The sequence below is a fragment of the Bos indicus genome, chromosome 6 (genome assembly GCF_029378745.1).
Source record: "Bos indicus isolate NIAB-ARS_2022 breed Sahiwal x Tharparkar chromosome 6, NIAB-ARS_B.indTharparkar_mat_pri_1.0, whole genome shotgun sequence".
Classification (NCBI taxonomy): domain Eukaryota; kingdom Metazoa; phylum Chordata; class Mammalia; order Artiodactyla; family Bovidae; genus Bos; species Bos indicus.
Genome location: NC_091765.1, coordinates 42,937,051 through 42,964,173, shown reverse-complemented (window position 1 = coordinate 42,964,173; position 27,123 = coordinate 42,937,051).

The following is a 27,123-nucleotide window of genomic DNA, read 5'->3' as shown; positions in this document are numbered from 1 at the left end:
CAGCGGGAATAGATCCTATCACCATTGCCTTCTGTTTGCTCTCACCATGCACAACTCAAGGTTAGCTAGAAGGTGCTCATAAAAGGACTAGGATGCTGCTAAGATTATCTTCACAGCCCATGGAAAACCTGTAAATCTAAATTGTTACTTTCAAATACATCACTGAAGAGATTTACATTCTGATTGTTATTGCAAAGTATTGTTATATATGTTCTGTCAAGCCCAGAAATAATTCTCTTATCTTTAAAATGTTGTTTATTTTGCATTTACATTTATATTAACCACCCCCCACTAAAAAACTCTTGCTCTTGGAAAAATAGTTGGGCATGGTGATAAAAGTTTACACACCCAAGCCCTGCACCATGAGTTCAAATCCAGGCTCTGAACCTTAATAGCTGCAAGTACGTGGGTCTGTGCTTCAATTTCCTTAGCTGTAAAGTGGAAAAGATACCTACTTTGAGCAGTTGTTAGGATTAATTTACCTCGTTCACAGAGAACATATTTCAATATGCCATAATAATGCCTATATTAGCTTTTATCATTTATGCTGAAACAGATCTTGCTGACTTGTATCAATTTCTTTGTGGGAAGAACAAGATGATTTAAAGAAGAAGGCAAAGAAATGTAAAATGCCAGTCCCTACCATGACAATACTCAGGAGATCGTGGGCTTGGAGTCAGAAGATCCAAATATACTCTGTAAGAACAGAGTGAGCTTAGGAACATCACCTAAATTTTTTTTTCAAGATTCCTTATCTGCCTGCATCCAAAATTGCTTATGGATCAAATGAATCCTTAGTTGAAGCTGGTCAGAAACTGGAAAAAAGGGAAAACAAAAGACAGTTTTGTTATTTGTCTTAGTGTTTTTACCAAAATTATTCTGACAATGGTTTTTATATTAAAGGTTGTTATAAATTAATTACATATCAACTTCAAACATCTTAAAGCCATTTTGATCATGTCTCTCTGCCAGTGGTTTCTACAAGTAAAATAAAATTCCTGCGCCCATAGTCAAGGCTTTCCCTGGCAAAGCATCCTTCTCAGTCTTATTTCCCCAAGTCTGGTCAAACTGAGTGGTTAGTCAGGATTTCAGTTCACAGACTGAATATTTATTTATTCCCTCTCTAATGTTATTCCTGACATGTGGAATGCTTTTTTGTTTCCATCTCCATCTGTCCAATTCTTACTCATCCCCCAAGTTCAAATGTCTCTCTTATGAGATCTTATATAATTCTCCTAGAGTCAACATTACTTTCTTACTTCTCTCAACTATGCTGCTTCTTTATGCATGATGTCACGGGAAATCAAAGCCACTGCATGTCAACAGCTGTAGCAAATGACATGCTCTTCCCCAAATCAACTCTGCTTTTCGCTCCTGGGGAGAGTCTATGCATGCTGACTCTACAATCTGAGGTTCCTTCCATCTGCTCATTCACTAACTGGGTTTCTAATCCTGCAAACCTTAATCCGAGAGCTACTTTGTCAGCCAGGACTCCACCAGACAGGACTGAGTAAACCCTTTGTACCATCTCATAGCACCAAAGACCCTGAGCACTTCAAAAAGCCATAGAAGGTAGTTTTTTGACACTGACAACCCTGTGTTTGTCATTCACTTATTCAGCTCATTCACTTATTACTCTGATAATTTTGTCAATTAAACCTGCTCTAAACTTGTTTCCTCCCCAAAAAATATAGCAAGAGATTGAAAAGAGAATGTTAATTTTGGGTAACAACTACTAAAATAATTTATAAAGTCATGAGAATTTGCAGCATTGTGAATAAAACACACGCACATTTAAAGAATAAATAAATCATATATATTTTCATATAACTCTGTGTTAGTTCCTATCATAATACAGCAGAATTGCTTTTTTGATTGATGTTTCCCTGTGTTATGAGCCCCTGGAAGGGAGCTATCATGGAGCAAAAGAGTCTTAGAGCCTGACAAATACACACCTGGGTTTAAGTATCAGCTCCATTACTTATGAGCTGTGGTCACTGAGCAAGATGCCTCATCTCATTATGCCTCAATTTTACTACCTATAATATGCAGGTTATATTAGCTATGTGGGAAGGGTGTCTTAAGGATCCACTGAAGAGAAATAAGAAGCTCAGAAAAAAATATAGGACATGGGGACTTCTCAACACACTGAAGTTATTATTTCTCTGATACAAATAAGTATAGTATATAGTAGCTAAATACAGAACATTGTTGTTGTTGTTTAGTTGCTAAGTCATGTCTCACTCTTTTGAGATCCAGTAGACTATAGTTTGCCAGGCTCACCTGTCCATGGGATTCTCCAAGCAAGAATACTGGAGTGAGTTGCCATTTCTTTCTCCAGGGGGTCTTCCTGACCAGAAACTGAACCGGAATTGAACCCCAGTCTCTTGTGGCTAATGCATCAGCAGGCAGATTCTTAAGCCACCTAGGAAGCCCAAATATAGAACATGGTGGTTTAGTCACTAAGTCGTGTCCAACTCTTGCGACCCCATAGACTGTAGCCAACCAGGCTCCTCTGTCCACGGGATTCTCCAGGCAAGAATACTGGAGTGGGTTGCTGTTTCCTTCTCCAGGGGATCTTCCTGACCCAAATCTCCTGCATTGCAGGCAGATTCTTTACCGACTGAGCTACCAGGGAAGCTCAAAAATACAGAACATATAATTTCTATATACAAAAAATATATAACATAGTAGATGCTAAATAAACATTTCTTGAGTGAAGAAATGAGTAGTCTATAAAATACTGCTGCTACTGCTAAGTCACCTCAGTCGTGTCCGACTCTGTGCGACCCTGTAGACAGCAGCCTACCAGGCTTTCCCGTCCCTGGGATTCTCCAGGCAAGAACACTGGAGTGGGTTGCCACTTCTTTCTCCAATGCATGAAAGTGAAAAGTGAAAGTGAAGTCGCTCAGTAGTGTCTGACTCTTCGCGACCCCATGGACTGCAGCCTACCAGGCTCCTCCGTCCATGGGATTTTCCAGGCAAAAGTACTGGAATGGGGTGCCATTGCCTTCTCCTCTATAAAATACTAAGCAGATATTAATAATTATTCTATTGATTTACTGAGGTTATTTCAGCTCAAAGAACCTGTTCTCAGCTTTGAGTAGGAAATGTTATTCCATCATTTCCTCCAGTCGTTGTGAACGAGATCCAGGATGCAGATAAAAAAGATTCTAGCTTTTTTTCAAAATGTGCTGGAAAATATACCTGGACCAATAGTCTAAATGTATTGATATGCAATGAGATAATCTACCCGATTTTCTATCACCAATCTTCCTATGGGCCAGAACAAAAAATGTTGCATCTAATATTCTTCCGGAGACTTTTTTTTCCTAAGTACCCTTTTCAGTGCTACAATCAACCAAGATATTTGTTGAAAGTTTCAAGTTTGGCATTTGTAAAGCAAGACCTTTTGACTAATTCTTCTCTAAGAGTCCTTCTAGGATTTCAAGGTGCTCAGCACCTGACTGGGTTCAATGGAGAGATGACAAAGTATGAGGGATGTACCCTTCCTTCAAAGAGTACATCCTCAGAGTTAGTGTTTTTAAATTAAATAGGGAATAAAGAGGAGTTGCTCATTAGAATTACAGTCCCTTGGTTTTCAGTTTAAGACTGGAAACATTGCATATACTTACTATGGGCCACTGTTTTTCATTATGACCAGAAACTTTTGATTCTCTGGAACTCTGCGTATTGCAATATCACATATTCAATTTCAACACCAAGTTTTATAGGAAAGACATTTTCAATGGGCTGTCTTATATATGAGATAAGTAAGACAGAGCCTACCAGAAGGTGTCACCTTCTGACATATTTCACTTTTGCAGATTTTAATGTTTTTTTCTCTGCATCCACACTGTCTTGGGTACTTCTCTGTTCACATGCTTCAAATATGGCAACACTTAAAAGTAACAGTGAGTTTTAGTGTTAAAAAGGAAATGAAGAATCATATTATTATTATTGACTCTTGCAAAGAGAGCTTTTAGGACACTTAATTTAGTTTTGAATTTTTAAACTCTAAATTACCAATTAAAAAAAAAAGTATGTTACTGGGTGCCTTCCTGAAATTTTTCTTAAATAACTGATATATCGTCGCTCTTTCATTGTTATTATTTTTCACTTACTTAATATTAATTTTATATTATTTAATAATTTATACCTTTGACCTATCTCCTTAAAAACAACCAGCATTTTTAAGTGCTTAATATGTATAAGACACCACTCTATATCATGTAACTTCACACAACAACCATATAAGAATGTGCCCCATCTCACAACTGAGAAAACAGGTTTATTACAGCATGTAATTTTCCCAAGGATCTACAGCCAGAAAGTACAAGAGCAAGATTGGAACTCGGTTTCTCTGACTCCAAATCATAAATCTTTCATTCCTATGTCTCAGCAGCTTTCTCACCAGACTGAGTCTTTCTTTAGAACAGAAACAAATATATTGTTCTGATTTTTGTATCTCTAATACCCAGCATAGAATCCCTTGCCTAGTAGCTGCTTAATAACTTCAGAAGAAGGAGGAGGAGAAGAGGAAGACGAGGCAGCAGAGGGAGGGGAGGGGGAAACGGACTCCAAGAATGAAACAGTGACTATGATAGTTTCTTCTTTTTTGAAGGCATCCCTATGCTTCTCTGAAAACCTTAGGCTCCAGCCAAGAGTGCCCACCCACTACGTGGGGGATGAATATGGGAAGTGGGTGGGCAACGAATTTCTAATTTTCTGCATGGATGCCTTAGTTACTATTAAGATACTGTCAAAGGGAAGTAATTTCAAAGAAGAGAAGCTAGCCTGATTAAGAAGTTAGATTAAGATTGACTTTATAGAAAAATTAAAAGCTCAGAGGAAAAAGAAAAGATTAAGATTGGGAGCCACTAAAGGGAACCCAAAGACACCAGAAAAGCAGAGAGCAGCTGCTCATTGGCACAGAGCACAAGGCCTTTATACTGACAATGCCTTTAATCATAGCAATCACAGCACAAGTGTGCATTGTCAGCCTGCCCAAGGCCAAGCATGCCCATGTTTAGCTGTCATTTTAATAAACTTCGAGCCTCTTTAGAGCCTGCAGGTCCCCAGTGGAATCACACAGCCTCCCTGCTTACCTTGCCTCTTGCTGGCCCACTCAGGACTTGGACCCTAATCGTAGTACCTAGTCCCACTCCTTCAACCCTGTGAATTAATTTTTTCTCTCCTTAGAGATTTGCTGAGAACAAGTAGCCACCCCAACCACCTCATTTAAACAAGATAATTATTATTCTTAACCTACTATATGTCAAGCTCCTAGTTGGTGGCATTCTTGGCTAATTGTCCAGATTCCTCTAAACACAATATGCTTCCGGCCAATGCTGCCCAGTAGCTGATGGTCTGGCTTTTGGTCTCAGGAGTGTAGTCTAGAAAGGATGCCAAGACTGTTCCTCTGGGGTGATGTCAGGGATGGGTCCTCTAGGGACAAATGACATACAGATCTGTACTCCCTGACTTCTACAAATCCTACATGCTTCTGTGTCTGTTTTATATCTTTGTCAGCATTTGAAAGCTGTCATTCAAAATAGACTCTGGCTACTCATTCTTGGTCAGTTCAAATGTACTTTAATGTGCTTTTAACACTAACAAGTAGGGAGAAAGCTGTCAGCCTAGTCATTAGAACTATAGCCAATAGGAAATGCTTAGAAAATTCTACTACAATTAAAACACTAGGCATCCCTAGAAGGGACAGGGACTAGAAAATTGGAATTAGCAGAAAACTAAATGGTCCCTTTCAGCTTTTTTTTCTTCCTAATTTTCCTCAGAACAAGAAGTCTTGAGTTTCAAAACCCCACATTTCTACAGAAAAAAAAAAGAGATAATGATATTGCCACCCTAAGCATTTATAATGACACATGGAAAGTTTTTGTGTTACTGTATACATGTGTGTTCAATGTTCATGGAATTTTAACCTGGCAAGGAAGAGAAATGGGGCATCTCAGGTGGCTTAGCAGGTAAAGAAACCCCCTGCCAATGCAGGAGATGCAGGTTTGATCCTTGGGTTGGAAAGATCCCCTGGAGAAGGAAATGGCAACTCACTCCAATATTCTTGCTTGGGAAATCCCATGGACAGAGGAGCCTGGCAGGCTACAATCTACAGGGTTGCAAAAAAGTCAGACGCAACTTAGCAACCAAACAGCAAGGAAGAGAAATAATGTCTTCTTCTATTTACTCTGAGAAATGTGAAACTCAAAGTGAAAACAGTTTGTAACTTGTCACTTACCACCACAATCCGAGTTACAATATTCTACTTTTAGAAACTTTCACAAGTATGTATGTGTGAGGAATGAGGGTCAGGCCAGAAATAAGAAACATGCCTTGGAATTAAACCTTTTAGAATCATGTTATGTTCTAATGTTACATCCGCCTTTCTGAGCTCAATAAACCCCCAAATAATTCTAAGATAACATTTGTCAGTTTCTTCTGAATGTGTGTCTATGTGTGTGTGAGTTTATGAACTTAAAATTTTGTTGTTGTTGTTCAATCGCTCAGTCGTGTCCAACTCTTTGTGACCCCATGGACTACAGCATGCCAGGCTTCCTTTTCCTTCCCTGTCTCCTGGAGTTTGCTCAGATTCATGTCCATTGAGTCTGTGATGCCATCTAACTTAAAATAACTTTTACTTTTTACTTATTTCTAAAAAAAAAAAGAATTATTGTAGATATATGAGAAAGAATAGAGGATTAGAAATAAGAGAAAAATCCCACTTCTGGAGGTAGTTAACATTTAACCTCTCAAAATACATCCTGTCCCTTAGTTAAGAAGTCCTTCTCCTCACATCTTTCTCCACAGTGCTCTTCCATAAAATATAAAATGACTTTTTTAAACTTACCTTTAATAACTACAGAGTAGATCTAAGGGAGCAAAAAGACAGGACCTACTACCCATATGTAATTGCATGTGTGCAGAAGTCAAACAGAACATTTTAAAACTAAAAAAGACTTTAAATATGGTGCAGTGAATACTTATTTACTTTGTGCTCAATGCATGCTTCTTTTCAATATCCTATAAAATAACAATGTAGGGATAAGCTCACAATGTCAAAAGGAATGGGGAAAGTGATAGCAGCAACGAATTTTAAGAAGAGAGCAAATGGACAAGTCGTAATGGACTTAACAAAACAGAGAAACATAGAAGCCAGCCCATGGCATAAACACTCCCACCATGGGTGGTTTCAAGCTTCTACTATAATGTTAGCAAACACAGACTTGGGATGAGATGAGCCCACCATTTCTAGAGAGATGATTCAAGCAGGCTGCAGCACACCTCTGGTTAGAGCCAATTAAGCAGTAGAGGTGTTAGCATTCTTTTTCAGCAGCTATTATATGGAGATGTTCCAGAGAGACCTAGGACTCAGAGACTTGAGGCTCAGAGAGGAAGGAAGCGCAGCACTCAAAAGGAGGGCTATGTGGACATGTTTTTTATGCTACAGCCCCTTTTTCCTTTTGGCTGGAAATGGGAGAATCCTTTATGAGTAAACTGAAACTCAAGCAGAAAGATCAATAGACAGGGCATTGGGGGAGTTTCTCAGTGAAACACAGCAACCACATCACACCAAAGTGAAGCCCATAATCAAGATGCTCCACTCTTGCCCCAGAGCCTTCAGTCAGCATTTTAGTGCATCACTTTAAACAATAAACATAAAATCATATTGGTGTTGGTACATTAATATTACTACTATTATTTTTGTGCTAAGTACTATGCTAAGCAAAATAAGTCAGACGGAGAAAGACAAACACTGTATAATATCACTTATATGTGGAATCTAAAATACAACAAACTAGTGAATATAACAAAAAAGAAATAGACTCAGAGATACAAAGAGCAAACTGGTGGTTACCAGTGGGGAGAGGGAAGGATAGAAGTTGATATAGGGACAGGTGAGTAAGAAGTATTAATTACTAGGTATAAAATGAGCTAAAAGGATATATTGCACAGCACAGGGAATATAGCCAATGTTTTATAATGACTATAAGTGAAGTATAACCTTTAAAAATTGTGAATCACTATATTGTATCAGATCAGATCAGATCAGTCGCTCAGTCGTGTCCGACTCTTTGCAACCCCGTGAATCGCAGCACGCCAGGCCTCCCTGTCCATCACCAACTCCTGGAGTTCACTCAGACTCACGTCCATCGAGTCAGTGATGCCATCCAGCCATCTCATCCTCTGTCCTCCCCTTCTCCTCCTGCCCCCAATCCCTCCCAGCATCAGAGTCTTTTCCAGTGAGTCAACTCTTCGCATGAGGTGGCCAAAGTACTGGAGTTTCAGCTTTAGCATCATTCCTTCCAAAGAAATCCCAGGGCTGATCTCCTTCAGAATGGACTGTTGGATCTCCTTGCAGTCCAAGGGACTCTCAAGAGTCTTCTCCAACACCACAGTTCAAAAGCATCAATTCTTCGGTGCTCAGCCTTCTTCACAGTCCAACTCTCACATCCATACATGACCACAGGAAAAGCCATAGCCTTGTCTAGACAAACCTTTGTTGGCAAAGTAATGTCTCTGCTTTTGAATATGCTATCTAGGTTGGTCATAACTTTCCTTCCAAGGAGTAAGCGTCTTTTAATTTCATGGCTGCGGTCACCATCTGTAGTGATTTTGGAGCCCAGAAAAATAAAGTCTGACACTGTTTCCACTGTTTCCCCATCTACTTCCCATGAAGTGATGGGACCACATGCCATGATCTTCGTTTTCTGAATGTTGATACATCAACTATACTTCAATTTAAAAGTATTGTTATTATAAAACTGTTAGTATAGTACGGGATAAAGAATGAGTGTACTGTGGGATATTCAGCTATCTTCTCTGTCCTTGCGAACTAGAATTCTTAATGCAGAAGAAATGAGACTAAATGTAATATAATGTAATGTAATATAGAAGGAGCTGAACTCTCATACTCATATTTATGGTCAAGTAATCAAAGCTATCAGGGCAGATCAATCGAGAAAGAAAAGTGTTAAGACAATTGGATATTCACATGCTAAAAATATAAGCTTTGATTCATAGTCATAACCATACACAAAAACTACCTCAGAATGGATCCCAGACATAAACATGTATGTGTGCTCAGTCATATTGGACTCTGTGATCCCATGGACTGTAGCCCCCCAGGATCCTCTGTTCACAGAACTTTCCAGGCAAGAATACTGGAATGGATTGTCATTTCCTACACTGGGGCATCTTCCCAACCCAGGGATCAAACTCGAGTCTCCTGCTTTACAGGCAGATTCTTTATCGCTGAGCCACCAAGAAAGCAATACAGACATAAATGTTAGCACTAAAACTACAAAGGCTCTAGAGGAAAGCATAGAAGGTAATCTTTATGGCTTTGGATTAGATACGACACCCAGAAGTAGAATATATAAAATAAAAAAACTGATAAATTGAGGATTTTTTTAATAAATTTCACCAAAATTAAAACCTTTATTCAAAATATGCAGCTAAATAATGAAAAGGAAACACACAGACTGGGATAAAATATTTGTAACACATATATGATGAAAGACTTTTATTCAGGTTTTAAAAAAGATTTTTGAAACTCAATAAGATGCCAAACAATCCACCAAAATACTAGATAAACTATTTGAATAGATGCAAAGAAAAATACATACATGATTGACAAGCACATGAAAAAGTGTTCAACATCAGTAAACATCAGGGAAAAGCAAATCATCATGTACTAGTAATCATCATGTACTAGTACATGAGCTACTAGTACAGAGCAAACAGATTGCCTGTAATCAAAAATACTACTGAATATTAGCCAAGATACCAAAAAAACTGGATTTTCTATGTTTGCTGGTGGAAAAACAATCTGGAAACTTTGGAAACCAATGTGATGTGCTTCTATCCCTAGGTATTTACCTGAGATATGTGAAAACTTATATCACCCAAAGATTTAAATGACCGTAGCAGCATTACTTTTAATAGCCAAAAACCTGGAAACAATTCAAATATATATCAATTGATAAATAGACAAATAAGATGTGGTATATCCATATGATCAAACACTAGTCACTAACAAAAAAGAATGGATTATTTTTACATACTACAATGTGAATGAGCCTCAAAAACAGTGTGCTTAGTGAAAAATGCTAGACACAAATGGCTTCAAATATTGTATAATATTTGAAGCAAATTCATAGACACAGAAAGCAGATAAATGGTTCCCTGGGATTGGATTGTGGCAGTACAGTTAGACACAAGGGAAGTATTTGGGATGATGAAAATGTTCAAAAGCTGGATTGTGGTGATGGTTGCACAACTCTATAAATTTATTAAAAAATCAATAAATTGTAGTTATAATGGGAACATTTTATGATATGTAAATTATTCTTCAATAAGGCTGTTAAAACATAAGGAAACCAAAAAGCATATTAAATAAGTGAACAAAAATGAAATGTGACATGTAGCATGACATCTTTGACAATGAATCTAGAAAGAAATATTAATATAAAGAAGTGGTTATAATTTGACTTTTTTTTTCACATTTATTCAAAATTCCCTTAGTCTTCATATCCCATTGAGTAAAAAGGACATCATACTAAGAGATGGCCCACTGTTTCTAATTTTAGAACTATCTCTTCCTATGGGGTTTCCTACTTTCTGCAGTCTTCCATAGTTAATTCAAGAAGTCCGTATCAGTATCTCACTGACATCGTAAACTAACCTCTCAAACAGAATTATCTCATGGGATCATTGAGAAGACAGTGTTCTTCTCATTGTGTAGCTCCTTTTGTTAATACCCATGTATGAGCTATGATGCAGTCCGTGGGGTCGCTAACAGTCAGACACAACTGAGCGACTTCACTTTCACTTTTCACTTTCATGCATTGGAGAAGGAAATGGCAACCCACTCCAGTGTTCTTGCCTGGAGAATCCCAGGGACGGGGGAGCCTGGTGGGCTGCCGTCTGTGGGGTCGCACAGAGTCGGACACGACTGAAGTGACTTAGCATAGCATAGCATGAGCTATGAAGCAAATTATGAGACATGGAATGAACCTAAGTCCATCAATAAATGAATGGATACAGAAAATGTGGTGTATATATACACAAATGGAATATTATTCAGCATAAAAAGATAAATATGGCCATTTGCAGCAATATGGATGGACCTAGAGATAACCATACTAAGTGAAGTAAGTCAGGAAAGGAAAGACAAATATTATATACATCACTTATTGTTGTTGCTGTTGTTCAGCCTCTCAGTCATGTCCGACTCTTTGCGACCCCATGGGCTGGCAGCATGCCCAGCTTCCATGTCACTTATATATGGAATCTAAAAAAATAATACAAATGAACTTATTTACAAAACAGAAACAGACTCACAGACATAGAAAACAACCTTATTGTTACCATAGGGGTAAACAGGGAAGGAGGGATAAATTAGGAGCATGGGATTAACAGATATACATTGCTATGTATAAAATGGATAAATAACGAGAATCTACTGTATAGCACAGGGAACTATATTCAGTATCTTATAATAACTTATAGTGGGAAAGGATCTGAATATATATATATATATGTATAATGGAATCACTTTGCTGTACACCTGAAACCAACACAGCATTGTAAATCAACTATACTTCAATCAAAATGTGATGTCATTTTAGTGATTCTACACATGAGATTAATGCTCTTATAGCTACTTTTAAAATTGATATTATACAATATAAATGATATTGCACAATATGAATGGCAAAATCTATGCTAGAACTTTAAATTTTTCAATTTCCCCTTACTTACAATGACATAAAATGGAAAATAAAAAACATCATAAAGGTTCAAGAGAAAGTCTCTGGAAGTGAGGAAAAAACTTCCTATTCTATCACCTTTAACATTTTTTCCTAGCTTTTTCAACAAAGACTTTGTCTTTTCATTTTTCATTTGACCCCGTAAATGATGGACCTGGCCATAACCTGAAGGTACCATTTTGATTAGGACAGTGTTGCTAACGTACAAGAGAGATCAGTTACTGATAACATGAGAGGGGCCTCAATATCATGATTTTTACCAAAGACTCTGGCTGAGACTTATGCACAGTTCCACTCCCTATATTTGCAGATTACAGGACAAGAGTAGAAGTGGAGGACGATATATGACATGGCTGAATATTAAAAGTTGTTGAAAAGGTCAACAAATTCTTAAATAAAATATGTTCTACCCTCTAGCCTTGAAAAAAAAAAAATACTCCTTTCTTACAACTGAAAGGTGAGTCTAAGACATCTTAGAATTCTGTTCTGGTATGTGAAGATGTAAGGCTTGCCAACTCTGGTCCCCAGTTCCCAGCTGTGATGTGATCTCATTTTCTTTCCACCTCTAGCTTCATCCCAGACCAAGAAAATTTCATGCTAATGTGTGTAGACACCATAGCTGACACATTCCAGCTCCATCTACACCCCCACAAATAGCCACCCCTTGCTTCCCTTCTCCTTAGACTTACTTCTGAGAGACTGACTATACCAATGGACAACAGCCAGACCAGCTATAAAAATAGAATTCTGACCCCACACACCTCAGCAATCAGTCCAGGAGTCAATCCCCTTATCTATTACTACAATAAACAGCCCAGGAAGCCAGCTGGCTGTAAGTCAGATTTGGAGAAAGCCAAATGGTTATCTCCAGGGACAATCCAAGAAGCTAAACAAAAACATCTGTAACAATCAGCCCCAAGTGGCCAGGTCTTGATTAATAACTGATGTCTTCCCAAATATTTCCTCTGCTTCCAATCTAGGACCAGCCAGAGACAGCCCAACATGCAGAGTGGAGGGCAATGGATGGATACTTATAACAGGAAACATTAAGGCTAGTCCAACTTGACAGGATCCTTGGGGAAGGTAAGCCAAGGTAATAAGATATTGAGGGTGGGAAATAAGAAATGTGATAAGTTATCAAAGGTGGGGAATTTTTTGCTAAACTGACCCAGGAGAACTCTTGCTAAAACAGGGCTAAGCAGGCTAAGGACAGATCCCCAGAACAAAGTCAAGTGAAAAAGCATACTGAAAGGAGCCTGACTCAACTTTGTTCAAAAATGAGTCTTTGTTAAGTGCTCCTCACTCTCCTTTTTATTTCTTCTAATTTCTATGTATTTATTTTGATGAAGAGTATATATATTTAAGCCACATGATGTGACATCTTGGTACTGGTATATGTTGTGAAAAAATAACCACAGTCAAACTAATCAACATATCCATCATTCCATACCTACTATTGTGTGTGTGGTGAAGATCTGAAATCCTTGCTCTTAGCAAATTTCAAGTATACAATGTATTATTATTAACTCTGTAGTCACCATACTGTAGGTCTCCAGAATTTATTTAACTTCTACCTGAAAGTTTATAGCCTTTGACCAACATCTCCCAGTAACCACCAGTCTACTCTCTGTTACTACAAGTTTGACCATTTTTTTTCCACATATAAATAAATTCATGCAACAGTTGTTTTTCTGTTTCTAGCTTATTTAACATAATGTCTTCCTGTTTCATTCACACTGATGCAATTGCCAAGATTTCCTACATTTTTAAGACTGAATAATACTCTCTCTCTCTCTCTCTCTCTCTCTCTCTCTCTATATATATATATATATATATATATATATACACACACACATCCAAAGCCTTTGACTGTGTGGATCACAAGAAACTGTGGAAAATTCTGAAAGAGATGGGAATACCAGACCACCTGACCTGCCTCTTGAGAAAGCTATATGCAGGTCAGGAAGCAACAGTTAGAACTGGACATGGAACAACAGACTGGTTCCAAATAGGAAAAGGAGTACATCAAGGCTGTATATTGTCACCCTGCTTATTTAACTTATATGTAGAGTACATCATGAGAAATTCTGGGCTGGAAGAAGCACAAGCTGGAATCAAAATTGCCGGGAGAAATATCAATCACCTCAGATATGCAGATGACACCACCTGTATGGCAGAAACCAAAGAAGGACTAAAGAGCCTCTTGATGAAAGTGGAAGAGGAGAGTGAAAAAGTTGGCTTAAAGCTCAACATTCAGAAAACAAAGATCATGGCATCTGGTCTCATGACTTCATGGCAAATAGATGGGGAAACAGTGGAAACAGTGGCTGACTTTATTTTTGGGGGCTCCAAAATCACAGCAGATGGTGATTGCAGCCATGAAATTAAAAGATGCTTACTCCTTGGATGGAAAGTTGTGACCAACCTAGACAGCATATTCAAAAGCATAGACATTACTTTGCCAACAAAGGTCCATCCAGTCAAGGCTATGGTTTTTCCAGTATTCATGTATGGATGTGAGAGTTAAACTATAAAGAAAGCTGAGCACCAAAGAATTGATGCTTTTGAACTGTGGTGTTGGAGAAGACTCTTGAGAGTCCCTTGGACTGCAAGGAGATCCAACCAGTCCATCCTAAAGGAGATCAGTCCTGGGTGTTCATTGGAAGGACTGATGTTGAAGCTGAAACTCCAATACTTTGGCCACCTGATGTGAAGGGCTGACTCATTTGAAAAGACCCTGATGCTAGGAAAGATTGGGGGCAGGAGCAGAAGGGGACAACAGAGAATGAGATGGTTGGATGGCATCAATGACTCAATGGACATGAGTTTGAGTAAACTCCAGGAGTTGGTGATGGACAGGCAGGCCTGGCATGCTGCAATTCATGGGGTCGCAGAGAGTCAGGCATAACTGAGCAACTGAACTGAACTGAACATATATATTATTTATGCCCTCATCTATCAGTGGACACTAACATTGTTCTGTATCTTGTCTACCATGAATAATGCTGCAATGAATATAAGAAGACAAATATCTTTCCATGATTTTATTTCCTTTGGATATATATCCAGAAATTGGATCATATGATAGCCAGGGCCAACAGCATGCAAGTCTCTTGCTGTAGGAATTCGCTTCAGGCATGCAGCAGGAAAGTCTTATGTCAGGAGTCAGGGCCAGCTTCCGGTTCATGAGCAGCCGTGGAGGCCTGGCTCTTGATGTGCACCTGTGTGGCTGTAGGGGTTAGCCACAGGCACACGTGTTACGGTGAAGGTTGGCTGCAGGGAGCCTGGACTGGCACTGTGCACACACACACCGCTGCAGAGGCGTGGCTGGCTAACTGCAGCAGAGTAAATACCAGGATCCAGAGCCAGGGGCCCCTCTGGCAGCACTGGCTGACAGGGGGCTCTAGCAGGAGGTGAGGGCAAAGAAGGACTCAAGTAGCTGAAGTCTACAAATGCAAAAACCCATGGAGCCCTCAGGGGTGAAATCTGCAAGGGACCCTCAGCATCCACAGGGATTGCTGAAGTCCTCACTGGTGAAGGCTGCCGGGTGCTCTGCAGAGCAGGCCCCTGGGAGCTGCAGTCACTCGCACCCTGTGACTGAACGGTGAATGGTGACCTTCGTCCTTGTTCTATCCATCTCTAGATGTCTCGGTCTGCCAATCTTTGAGGATGGTAAAGCCAAAGCAGGTTTCAGGCAGTGCCCAAATAACTGGGGAGGCTGGATGCTTACCCTGGTGAGGGGAGGTCTCTCTGTCCAGGGAGTTTCCTCTTGGCACTGCATGATGCCGGTCTGGGTATGGGATGGTGCAGGCAAAGTGGAACTGTTCTTTCTACCTTTTTTGTGTGGCTGTTGTTGTTGTTGCTTGGTCACTCAGTTGTATCTGACTCTTTGCAACCTCATGGACTGTAGCCCACCAGGCTCCTCTGTCCATGGGATTCCCCAAGAATACTAGAGTGGGTTGGCATTTCCTTCTCCATTTGTGTGGCTATTCCCAGGTGTTTTGCTCCATTGTGACACTGAAGTTTCTTAAGTGGACTCCAGACTTTTCCCAGAGATACTTTCATTCATGGGTAGCTGCCTAGTTATTGTTCTTTGTGGGGAGACAGGGGCTGGGGTCTCCTACTCTGCCATCATGGTGATGTCATCCAACTTCACTCTGTTTCTCACTCTCTGCCTGAGTTAGGTAGTGGACCTACCTAGGAGCTATTGCTGCTAAAGTCATTCCTTTCCCCTCACTTCCACTGTGGGAGGCGGGGCTCGGGGAAGGGGGAGCACAGAGCTTAGAGCCTGGCTGACCGGAGTTTGAATATGGGTTCTGCTACTAACGGCTGTAGGATCTTTTGCAAATCATCTGTCCTGGTTTATTTTATTTTATTTCTTGGTTGAACCTCACATCTTATAGGATTTTAGTTCCCCAATCAGGAATCAAACTTGAGTCCCCAACAATGAGAGCTAAGTCCCAGCCACCAAGGAATTCCTTGTGCTGATTTAAATCATGTGTTCTTATTTATGCCATTTTTTTATGTATAAAACAGAATGATAATATCTGACTGGAATAACTGATACTTATATTAGCAATGGTATATAGTTGTTATATAAGTATTTACTACTCCCCTTCCTGCTACTACTACTACTATTACGGTCATTTTCTATTCTTTAACTCAGCACTTTATCAGTTCTATTTTACTTGGTCTGGTGCTCAGTTCCTGTAAAATTTTTGCTAAACAAGTGTATCGCATTGTGTATTTGTGTAGCTAAGAGAATTCTCAAGCATGCACGTGCACACACACACACACACACATACTGCATGTCAGAAAACAATCTTGTCTTGACAGGAAGAAGGATAATAACACCCAATGGGTCTTTTTCATTTCTAATTTCAGTCACTCTATGGTCCTGCAATTACTGTAGCCAACTAATCAACTAAACGTAATTATGCAGAATTCCAAACGTATTATGAAGTAATAAGGCCTTTATTTTTCATTGTGCCCTGAATGCTTGTATCATTAAAGATATACAAACAGAATTTAATTTGGGCCCACAGAATAGAAAGTCAAAGGAATGAAAGAGCAGATAAGAAGGTCTAATTTTTTTTCTTTCTTAGCTCTGAAATATACAAACACTTGCATCTTATTTTTAAAATGTGTGAAGAACCTCACAGAGGCCAAATCATAGAGGGGACTCACCTTATGTACCCCAATATTGGAGGATTTTATTCTTGAGTCCATTGAGAACAACTGAAAGTAGGTATCAAAAGTCTCTGATGAGATGCAAATGATAAAGTGTCCTGGAAAATCTAAACAGATCTGTGTCAAGATCACTGGGGCACATCCTGATTGTCTCATAGCCTGGAAAACGTGTCTAACTCCACAGTTTTCTAAGTCAAGACTGTATGCTGCTGCTGCTGCTAAGTTGCTTCAGTCGTGTCCGACTCTGTGTGACCCCAGAGATGGCAGCCCAACAGGCTCCCCCGTCCCTGGGATTCTCCAGGCAAGAACACTGCAGTGGGTTGCCATTTCCTTCTCCAGTGCATGAAAGTGAAAAGTGAAAGTGAAGTCGCTCAGTTGTGTGCGACTCCTAGCAACCCCATGGACTGCAGCCTACCAGGCTCCTCCATCCATAGGATTTTCCAGGCAAGAGTACTGGAGTGGGGTGCCATTGCCTTCTCCGCAAGACTGTATATAAACTGCAAAATTAATTCTAGAAGCATATTAACAAAAAGCAGATAAGAGCAGAGGGTTTTACAGAGTAGTTCTGATATAACTCCTACAGCATATCATTAAACAAAATAATGAATGTCGTCCTGGTCTGTAATCTGTACTACAGTGGATTAAGCAGAGTTACCATTATCTCTAATGATGTAACCCACTAAAATTCTCATAATGAGAGCAGGACAAAGTTATTCATCTTACCCAACATCTTCAGTAAACAGGCTAGTCCAGTGGCTAGCAGTGCCTGCTTTGCAGAGAAAACCAAACCAAGCAGCGGCATCCTCCTTCAAATAGAAAAGAACAGAAAATCTCACAATTAATTTGGGAATGATTTTAACAACTCTTTTCTGAATTCAAGGCTGAAGTATGGTGAGACCAAACTCTGTCTGCAAACATTAACAAAACCATAAGTTATTTTAAATGCTAGATGTATTATAGCCCACTGTTTGCCCTACAACATGCACTGATTTTAATCAGCACAATACGCAGATTTATTCTGTGTCCTCTCAGATCTCTTTTTATATTTCTGTTTAAATTTTCCTGGAGAACACTGAGCATAGCTAAACATTCATTCTCTAGGCAAAACCATGTATGAATGTGGATTCCAAACTACGTCCTTTCTGTTTTACCCTATATGGGCATACATTAAAATTCAGACTAACTTTGTGAGGGGCTGTCATAAATAAAAGAGAAAAAATAAGAAGTGTTTAAATCCAACAAGTTGGTGCTGATATTACAGGATCCAGGCAGGAAACACGCCGAATTTTCCTCCAGCTCGTTACTCTTACGCAGCTTCTTTTCTCTTAGAAGTTAGAAGAATGTTGAACATTCTTAAACATCAAAACCAAATTACTCTTAAAAAAGGAACATTTATCAGAAAAAATATAAATTGGTTGCTGGAAAGTGGAGCTATGAGAATAAAGGAGTCTGAAGTGAAATGAGAGATTAAAGCTAGAAAACATCACTAATGAGGAATGGAATCTCCTTTCATGCACGTTGGAGCTTGCATGCATGTGTTCATTTCTCCCAAATGTCTGAGTTGCTTAGGTGAGCCATGCCATTAGCTTTGCCAGGCGAGTTTTCCCTTTGCCTCCTATGGTTTATGATACGAGACATTTTCCCCCCTTATTCTTCTGTCGAAGTTTTGTAATTCTGCTCTGTGTTCCAAACTGCCCACCCTGCCTTTCCTGCTCTGATGACTAAGCTGGGAATACAGAGAAGGTATACCCCTGTCTGTGATAGGGCTAAGACACAGTAAAGAGAAGCAAAAAGCAAGGAGACTGCTTCTTGTCTGCCCAGGAGAGACCACAGTATTCTAGCAGAATACAGAGGCATTTCAGCAAAGTTTCCAAGACCCACTCTAAGACACTGGAATTCTCAGCACCCAAGTCAGAATGAGGGTAGGGGAGGCGTGTGCAGCTGCTCTCTTCAGCTCCCACCAAAACACACACACACAATGACAGTGTTTTAGGGACAGAAAATTATTCAAACGAGTCCTACCTTGCCAATTCATCCTTCCATTTTTCAGCCCTCCCCTCATCTAATTGAGATATTTCATGCCTCCAATGGTCTTCAGTTCAGTTCAGTCACTCAGTTGTGTCTGACTCTTTGCAACCCCATGACTGTAGCACACCAGGCCTCCCAGTCATTTGGGAGTTTACCCAAACTCATGTCCATTGAGTCATTGATGCCATCCAACCATCTCATCCTCTCTTGTCCCCTTCTTCTCCTGCCCTCAATCTTTCCCAGCATCAGGTCTTTTCAAATGAGTCAGCCCTTCACATCAGGTGGCCAAAGTATTGGAGTTTCAGCTTCAACATCAGTCCTTCCAATGAATATTCAGGACTGATCTCCTTTAGGATGGACTGGTTGGATCTCCTTGCAGTCCAAGGGACTCTCAAGAGTCTTCTCCAACACCACAGTTCAAAAGCATCAATTCTTTGGCGCTCAACTTTCTGTACAGTCCAACTCTCACATCCAAACATGACTACTGGAAAAAACATAGCCTTGACTAGATGGACCTTTGTTGGCAAAGTAATGTCTCTGCTTTTAATATGCTGTCTAGTTTGGTCATAACTTTCCTTCTAAGGAGTAAGCATCTTTTAATTTCATGGCTGCAGTCACCATCTGCAGTGATTTCAGAGCCCAAAAAATAAAGTCTGACACTGTTTCCACTGTTTCCCCATCTATTTGCCATGAAGTCATGGGACCAAATGACATAATCTTCGTTTTCTGAATGTTGATCTTTAAGCCAACTTTTTCACTCTCTTCTTTCACTTTCATCAAGAGTCTCTTTAGTCCGTCTTTGCTTTCTGCCATACAGGTGGTGTCATCTGCATATCTGAGGTTATTGATATTTCTCCAGACAATCTGGATTCCAGCTTGTGCTTCTTCCAGTCCAGCATTTCTCATGATGTACTCTACATATAAGTTAAATAAGCAGGGTGACAATATACAGCCTTGACGTACTCCTTTTCCTATTCGGAACCAGTGTGTTGTTCCACGTCCAGTTCTAAGTGTTGCTTCCTGACCGGCATACAGCTTTCTCAAGAGGCAGGTCAGGTGGTCTGGTGGTATTCCCATCTCTTTCAGAATTTTCCACAGTTTATTGTGATCCACACAGTCAAAGGCTTTGGCATAGTCAATAAAGCAGAAATAGATGTTTTTCTGGAACTCTCTTACTTTTTCAATGAGCCAACGGATATTGGCAATTTTGTCTTTGGTTCTTCTGCTTTTTCTAAAACCAGCTTGAACATCTGGAAGTTCACAATTCACATATTGTTGAAGCCTGACTTGGAGAATTTTGAGCATCACTTTACTAGCATGTGAGATGAGTGCAATTGTGCAGTAGTTTGAGAACTCTTTGGCATTGCCTTTCTTAGGAATTGGAATGAAAACTGACCTTTTCCAGTCCTGTGGCCACTGCTGAGTTTTCCAAATTTGCTGGCATATTGAGCACAGCACTTTCACAGCATCATCTTTTAGGATTTGAAATAGCTCAACTGGAATTCCATCACCTCCACTAGCTTTGTTTGTAGTGATGCTTCCTAAGGCCCATTTGACTTCACATTCCAGGATGTCTGGCTCTGGGTGAGTGATCACGCCATTGTGATTATCTGCATCATGAAGACCTTTTTTGTACAGTTCTTCTGTGTATTCTTGCCACCTCTTCTTAATATCTACTGCTTCTGTTCGGTCCCTACCCTTTCTGTCCTTTATTGAGCCCATCTTTGCATGAAATGTTCCCTTGGTATCTCTAGTTTTCTTGAAGAGATCTCTAGTCTTTCCCATTGTTTTCCTGTATGTCTTTCTATTGTTTTCCTCTATTTCTTTGCACTGATCACTGAGGAAGGCTTTCTTATCTCTCCTTGCTATTCTTTGGAACTCTGCCTTCAAATGGGTATATCTTTCCTTTTCTCCTTTGCTTTTCACTTATCTTCTTTTCACAGCTATTTTTAAGGTCTCCAGACAGCCATTTCACCTTTTTGCATTTCTTTTTCTTGGGAATGGTCTTTATCCCTGTCTCCTGTACAATGTCACAAACCTCCATCCATAGTTCATCAGGCACTCTGTCTATCATGTCTAGTCCCTTAAATCTATTTCTCACTTCCACTGTATAATTGTAAGGGATTTGATTTAGGTCATACCTGAATGGACCTCACAGATACTGAGACAGAACTGTGTTTGAGATCTCCTGTGGAGGTATGGGTCATCAGTGGGCTGCCAAAGGGACAGGGGCTCTGGGTGCAGCAGACTTGGGTATGGCATAAGCCCTCTTGGAGGAGGTCGCCATTAACCCCACCATAGCACTGCCAGGACTGGGAAATAAACTCTTGGAGGGCACAAACAGAACCTTGTGCATCAGGACCCAGGAGAAAGGAGCAGTGACCCCAGACCTGCCTGTGAGTGTCCAGGAGTCTCCAGCAGAAGCGTGGGTTGGTGGTGGCCTGCTGCAGGGTTGGGGGCACTGAGTGTAGCAGTACATGCATGGGATCTTTTGCAGGAGGTCACCATTATCTTCTTTACCAATGGTCTTAGCTTCCAGGTTAATGATAATAATGATAGCCGATCACCCTCAAATTGCTCATGCCTGAGACTTCTGGAAGAACAACTCCAGAGGAAACTAAGAAATTGTTTACTAAAAGGACTCAGATATGGGGCCCCCTAACATACTGCTGCTACTGCTGCTGCTAAATTACTTCAGTCATGTCCAACTCTGTGCGACGCCATAGACAGCAGCCCACCAGGCTCCCCCATCCCTGGGGTTCTCCAGGCAAGAACACTGGAGTGGGTTGCCATTTCCTTCTCCAATGCATGAAAGTGAAAAGTGAAAGTCAAGTTGCTCAGTAGTGTCCAACTCTTAGCGACCCCGTGGACTGCAGCCTGCCAGGCTCCTCCATCCATGGGATTTTCCAGGCAGGAGTACTGGAATGGGTCGCCAGTGCCTTCTCCGAAACATACTGCAGGTCTTTGTAAAGAAAGGATAGTCCACGTACAAGAGCTCAAATACCTTGACCGCCCGCACCCCGCCCCCAACCTCCATGCACAGGATATCCAGAAGGAGCCATCACAGCAAGAAAGACTCTTTCTTCTTCCCCAGTCTCATTCTGGCCAATCAAATAACATTAATATATGGCTTTTTATTGGGCTTCCCTGGTAACTCAGATGGTAAAGAATCTGCCTGCAGTGCAGGAGCACCAGGTTCGATCCCTGGATTGGGAAGATCCTCTGGAGGAAGGAATGGCTACCCATTCCAGTATTCTTGTCTGGAGAATTCCATGGACAGAGGAGCATGGCAGGCTACAGTTCATAGGGCTACAAAGAGTCAGACACGACTGAATGACTGACACACACAGACACACACAGCCTTTTGTTAGTATGAAAAGCATGTTATCAGAAAAAACAGAGTTTAGAGATTCTCCAACAGCATGATGAGTCTCCTCTGAGAACTGTCAATAAATAACGGAGCCAGGACAGGTTTAGGTGTGGGCAAAAGGGATTGCTAACCTGGCCCTTCACTTTCAAGAACCCCTTATGGTGTAAACTCATCCTCCCAACAGTGTCTGAAAGAACACATAGGTCAGCAGAATGTAAAAGTTCTCTCTCTTTTTTTTTTTTAAATTTAATATATTCCTTGCAAATTTAAGAACCCATCCTGAACCCTCCTCCCTCCTCCCTCCCCATACCATCCCTCTGGGTCGTCCCAGTGCACCAGCCCCAAGCATCCAGTATCGTGCATTGAACCTGGACTGGCATCTCGTTTCATACATGACATTTCACATGTTTCAATGCCATTCTCCCAAATCTTCCCACCCTCTCCCTCTCCCACAGAGTCCATAAGCCTGTTCTATACATCAGTGTCTCTTTTGCTGTCTCGTATACAGGGTGATCGTTACCATCTTTCTAAATTCCATATATATGTGTTAGTATACTGTATTGGTGTTTTTCCTTCTGGCTTACTTCACTCTGTATAATAGGCTCCAGTTTCATCCACCTCATTAGAACTGATTCAAATGTATTCTTTTTAATGGCTGAGTAATACTCCATTGTGCATATGTACCACTGCTTTCTTATCCATTCATCTGCTGATGGACATCTAGGTTGCTTCCATGTCCTGGCTATTATAAACAGTGCTGCGATGAACACTGGGGTACATGTGTCTCTTTCCCTTCTGGTTTCCTCAGTGTGTATGCCCAGCAGTGGGATTGCTGGATCATAAGGCAGTTCTATTTCCAGTTTTTTAAGGAATCTCCACACTGTTCTCCATAGTGGCTGTACTAGTTTGCATTCCCACCAACAGTGGAAGAGGGTTCCCTTTTCTCCACACCCTCTCCAGCATTTATTATTTGTAGACTTTTGGATCGCAGCCATTCTGACTGGTGTGAAATGGTATCTCATAGTGGTTTTGATTTGCATTTCTCTGATAATGAGTGATGTTGAGCATCTTTTCATGTGTTTGTTAGCCATCTGTATGTCTTCTTTGGAGAAATGTCTATTTAGATCTTTGGCCAAACAATTATAAATATATATGCACCCAACACGGGAGCACCGCAGTATGTAAGACAAATGCTAACAAGTATGAAAGGAGAAATTAACAATAACACAATAATAGTGGGAGACTTTAATACCCCACTCACACCTATGGATAGATCAACTAAACAGAAAATTAACAAGGAAACACAAACTTTAAACGATACAATAGACCAGTTAGACCTAATTGATATCTATAGGACATTTCATCCCAAAACAATGAATTTCACCTTTTTCTCAAGCGCACATGGAACCTTCTCCAGGATAGATCACATCCTGGGCCATAAAGCTAGCCTTGGTAAATTCAAAAAAATAGAAATCATTCCAAGCATCTTTTCTGACCACAATGCAGTAAGATTAGATCTCAATTACAGGAGAAAAACTATTAAAAATTCCAACATATGGAGGATGAACAACACCCTGCTGAATAACCAACAAATCACAGAAGAAATCATAAAAGTTCTCTTTATTAAAAGATGTCCTTACAAAAACAAAAAGACAGAGAGTGGGAGAAAATATGCACAATACTTATATCAGACAAAGCCTTATATGCAAGAATGTATTAAGAATTTCCATAGATTAGTATTGAATAAAAGACAACTAGCTCAATTGTTTTCAAGTGGGCAAAAGACCTGAAAAAACACATCATAAAAGAAAATAGACAATGCCAGTTAGCACATGATAAGGGGCTCGATGTCATTTATCATCAAGGAAATGAACATTAAAACCAAAATATAATACTAATTTACACCCAGAAGAATGGCCAAAATAAAGTAGATAGAAATTCCAAGTTTTAGCAAAGATGAGCAGCAATTGGAATTCTCATACAAAATATCACTTTGGGACACTGTTTGGAAGTTTCTTATAAAGTTAAACCTATGGGTCCAACCGTATGATCAAATAATTCCACTCCTAGGTATTTACCATAGAAAAATGGAAACATATGTCCATACAATGAATTGTATGGGAATGTTTACAGCAGCTTTATTCATAATAGCCCCAAACTGGAAACAACCAAATATTCAGCAAGAAGAGAAAGGTTACATAACTACAATAAATATATTTTAAATGTGTTTTTCAGCAATATAAACAACTACACACTACACAAAGTAAAATGATTTAATCTCAAAAACATTATGACATCTAGCAAAAAAAACCATGAAATTGTACACACCATTTACATGAAACGCTAACACAGATAAAATGAATCAACAGAAACAGAAATTGAAATGGTGGTTGCCTCTGGCTTTCTAAGGATCAACTAAACAAAGAGACAGAAAATGTCTTCTGTCATGATGAAATTTTTAATATCTTGAGTGAGATAGTGGTTAAATAAAAGTACACATTTGTCAAAAGTTATCTAATTTTACACCTAAATCTTGCATTTTATTATACCAAGTGGTGCATTATTGAATGAGTTTGTATTAAAAAATTAACTGTAAGAAAAAAATTATCAAAATCCAGATTTTACTCCATTTAAAATGATGAGTATGTCTGCCACTCAGTAATTGGTGCTCAGCCCTGACAAAGTAAACACATATCTAGGGGAAAAGCTCTTCCTCTGCCATCTTCTGTTTTGTCTATGAGGCCTGCAAATTAGACAAAAGATAGATTAACAGAAAAATGTTTTTTTCATGTACACACAGAAGCCAACAAAAGAAGTAGCTGGTTCATTATATGATTAAAGTTTTTAAGGCTTATATATTTAGTTCAGTAAGAGAAAGTTACTTTAGACCATCACTGTCAAGAGAACATAAATAATGTATAACTTTGATTACAACAATATAATTAGTGATTTTGCTGAAAAGTCCCATGGTTTTTTCCTGTTCATAAGAAATTGGGACCTTTACAGTAACTTCTGCTTTATCCTTACTCACCATTCTTAATTCTAGAAGGCTTTCTGAGAAGCTTGGAATGTTGTTATCTTCTATCTTGATCTAGATCAAATTCTTGAGCAGGCTTTCTACCTACCAATGTTCTTTATGAACTGGTGGGAAAGCACAATACAAAGACTTATTTTCTCAATTTTAAGTGTAATTCATTGTGAATTTTCTCCAAATTTCTACAACTGTATAATCTGACCAAGAATGAGGAACAGTTTTCTCTCTCTTGTTGCCTACGTTCCTACCCCACCGTGTCCACACATTTATGCTGCTGGTTTAATAGTACTACTTTAGGCTGGCAAGTTCAACGTTTCTTGAGTGGCATGACTGAGTGGGTGCCAGAAGATGTTGGATTTACTGTGAAGCTAAGGAAACTTGCTTCAGAAGCCCTCACTTGCACACATCCACTACGAGGCCCTAGAAGGGGCCCTAGCAACATGTTCTCATGGTCATGTGCTTTTCTGAATTTTGCAAAAGGGAGGCCCCACCCCTCCAATTTGACTTCTCCCATTGCACGTACTCTTAATAACACAGGGTAATGTTGAAATAGCTATGGACTTTAAGAAAAAAAAAAAATCTAGCTAGGGAAAATCTGACTTGGGCTCCTTCTAGTTTGTATTTCGTGAGATATAATTGCATGATTTGCAATCATCTCCATCTACAATCAGTCTCGTACTAGCTTTCCAGTGAACAAATTCTCCTTTTGATCCCTGTGCAAACTCACCCAGCACATCAATGCAAAGGTCAGAGTAAGAGACTGCATGAAGGAATGATGTTATTATCATTTGTGATGGTTTTTTTCTCATTCATGATGAGTAGTCACTTACATACCTAATTTTACATGTATGAATTTGTATTCTTTGTATTCTTTATCCTTGAGAAGATCTCCTGGGGCTTCTCTGATGGCTCAGTGATAAAGAATCTGCCTGCCATTGCAGGAGACAGGGGTTAGATCCCTGGTCCGGGAAGATCTCATATGACGTGGAGCCACAAAACTCATGCACTACAACTACTGGGCCTGTGCTCTAGAGCCCAGGAGGTGCAACTATTGAGTCCACGAGTCATAGCCACTGAAGCCTTTGCTTCCTAGAGCTTGTGCTCCACAAGAGAAGCCACTACAGTGAGAAGCCTTCACACCGCAACTGGAGAGCAGCCCCTACTCGCGACAGCTGGAGAAAAGCTCACACAGTGATATGGGGAACACATGTATACCTGTGGCGGATTCATTTTGATATTTGGCAAAACTAATACAATTATGTAAAGTTTAAAAATAAAATAAAATTAAGAAAAATAAATAAATAAAAATAAAGACCCAGCACAGCCAAAAATAAATAAAATTATATTTTAAGAAAAAGATATCCAAAATTATATAAGGTTCTGACCCCATAAAATCCTGACATATTCTTCATAAAAATTCAGTAAATGTTTGGTGCTCAATTTTATTAAAAAACTTCAAGGTAACATGGTGAATTAAATTCCTCAATCTCTAAACACCACTTTGGTATATCAGAAAGTTTTGCGGGAAAGCATAGACTTCAGATTCAGATAGAAATGAGTTTATACCCTTCCTCTTAGTAATTTAAACTCAAACAAGTTATTCAATTCCCTTGGGCCTTACTTTCCTCATCTGTAAAATGAGGCTAATAATACTTACTTTGCAGAATTACGCTGAGGATGAAGTAAGATGAGATACATATAACAATGAATCATGG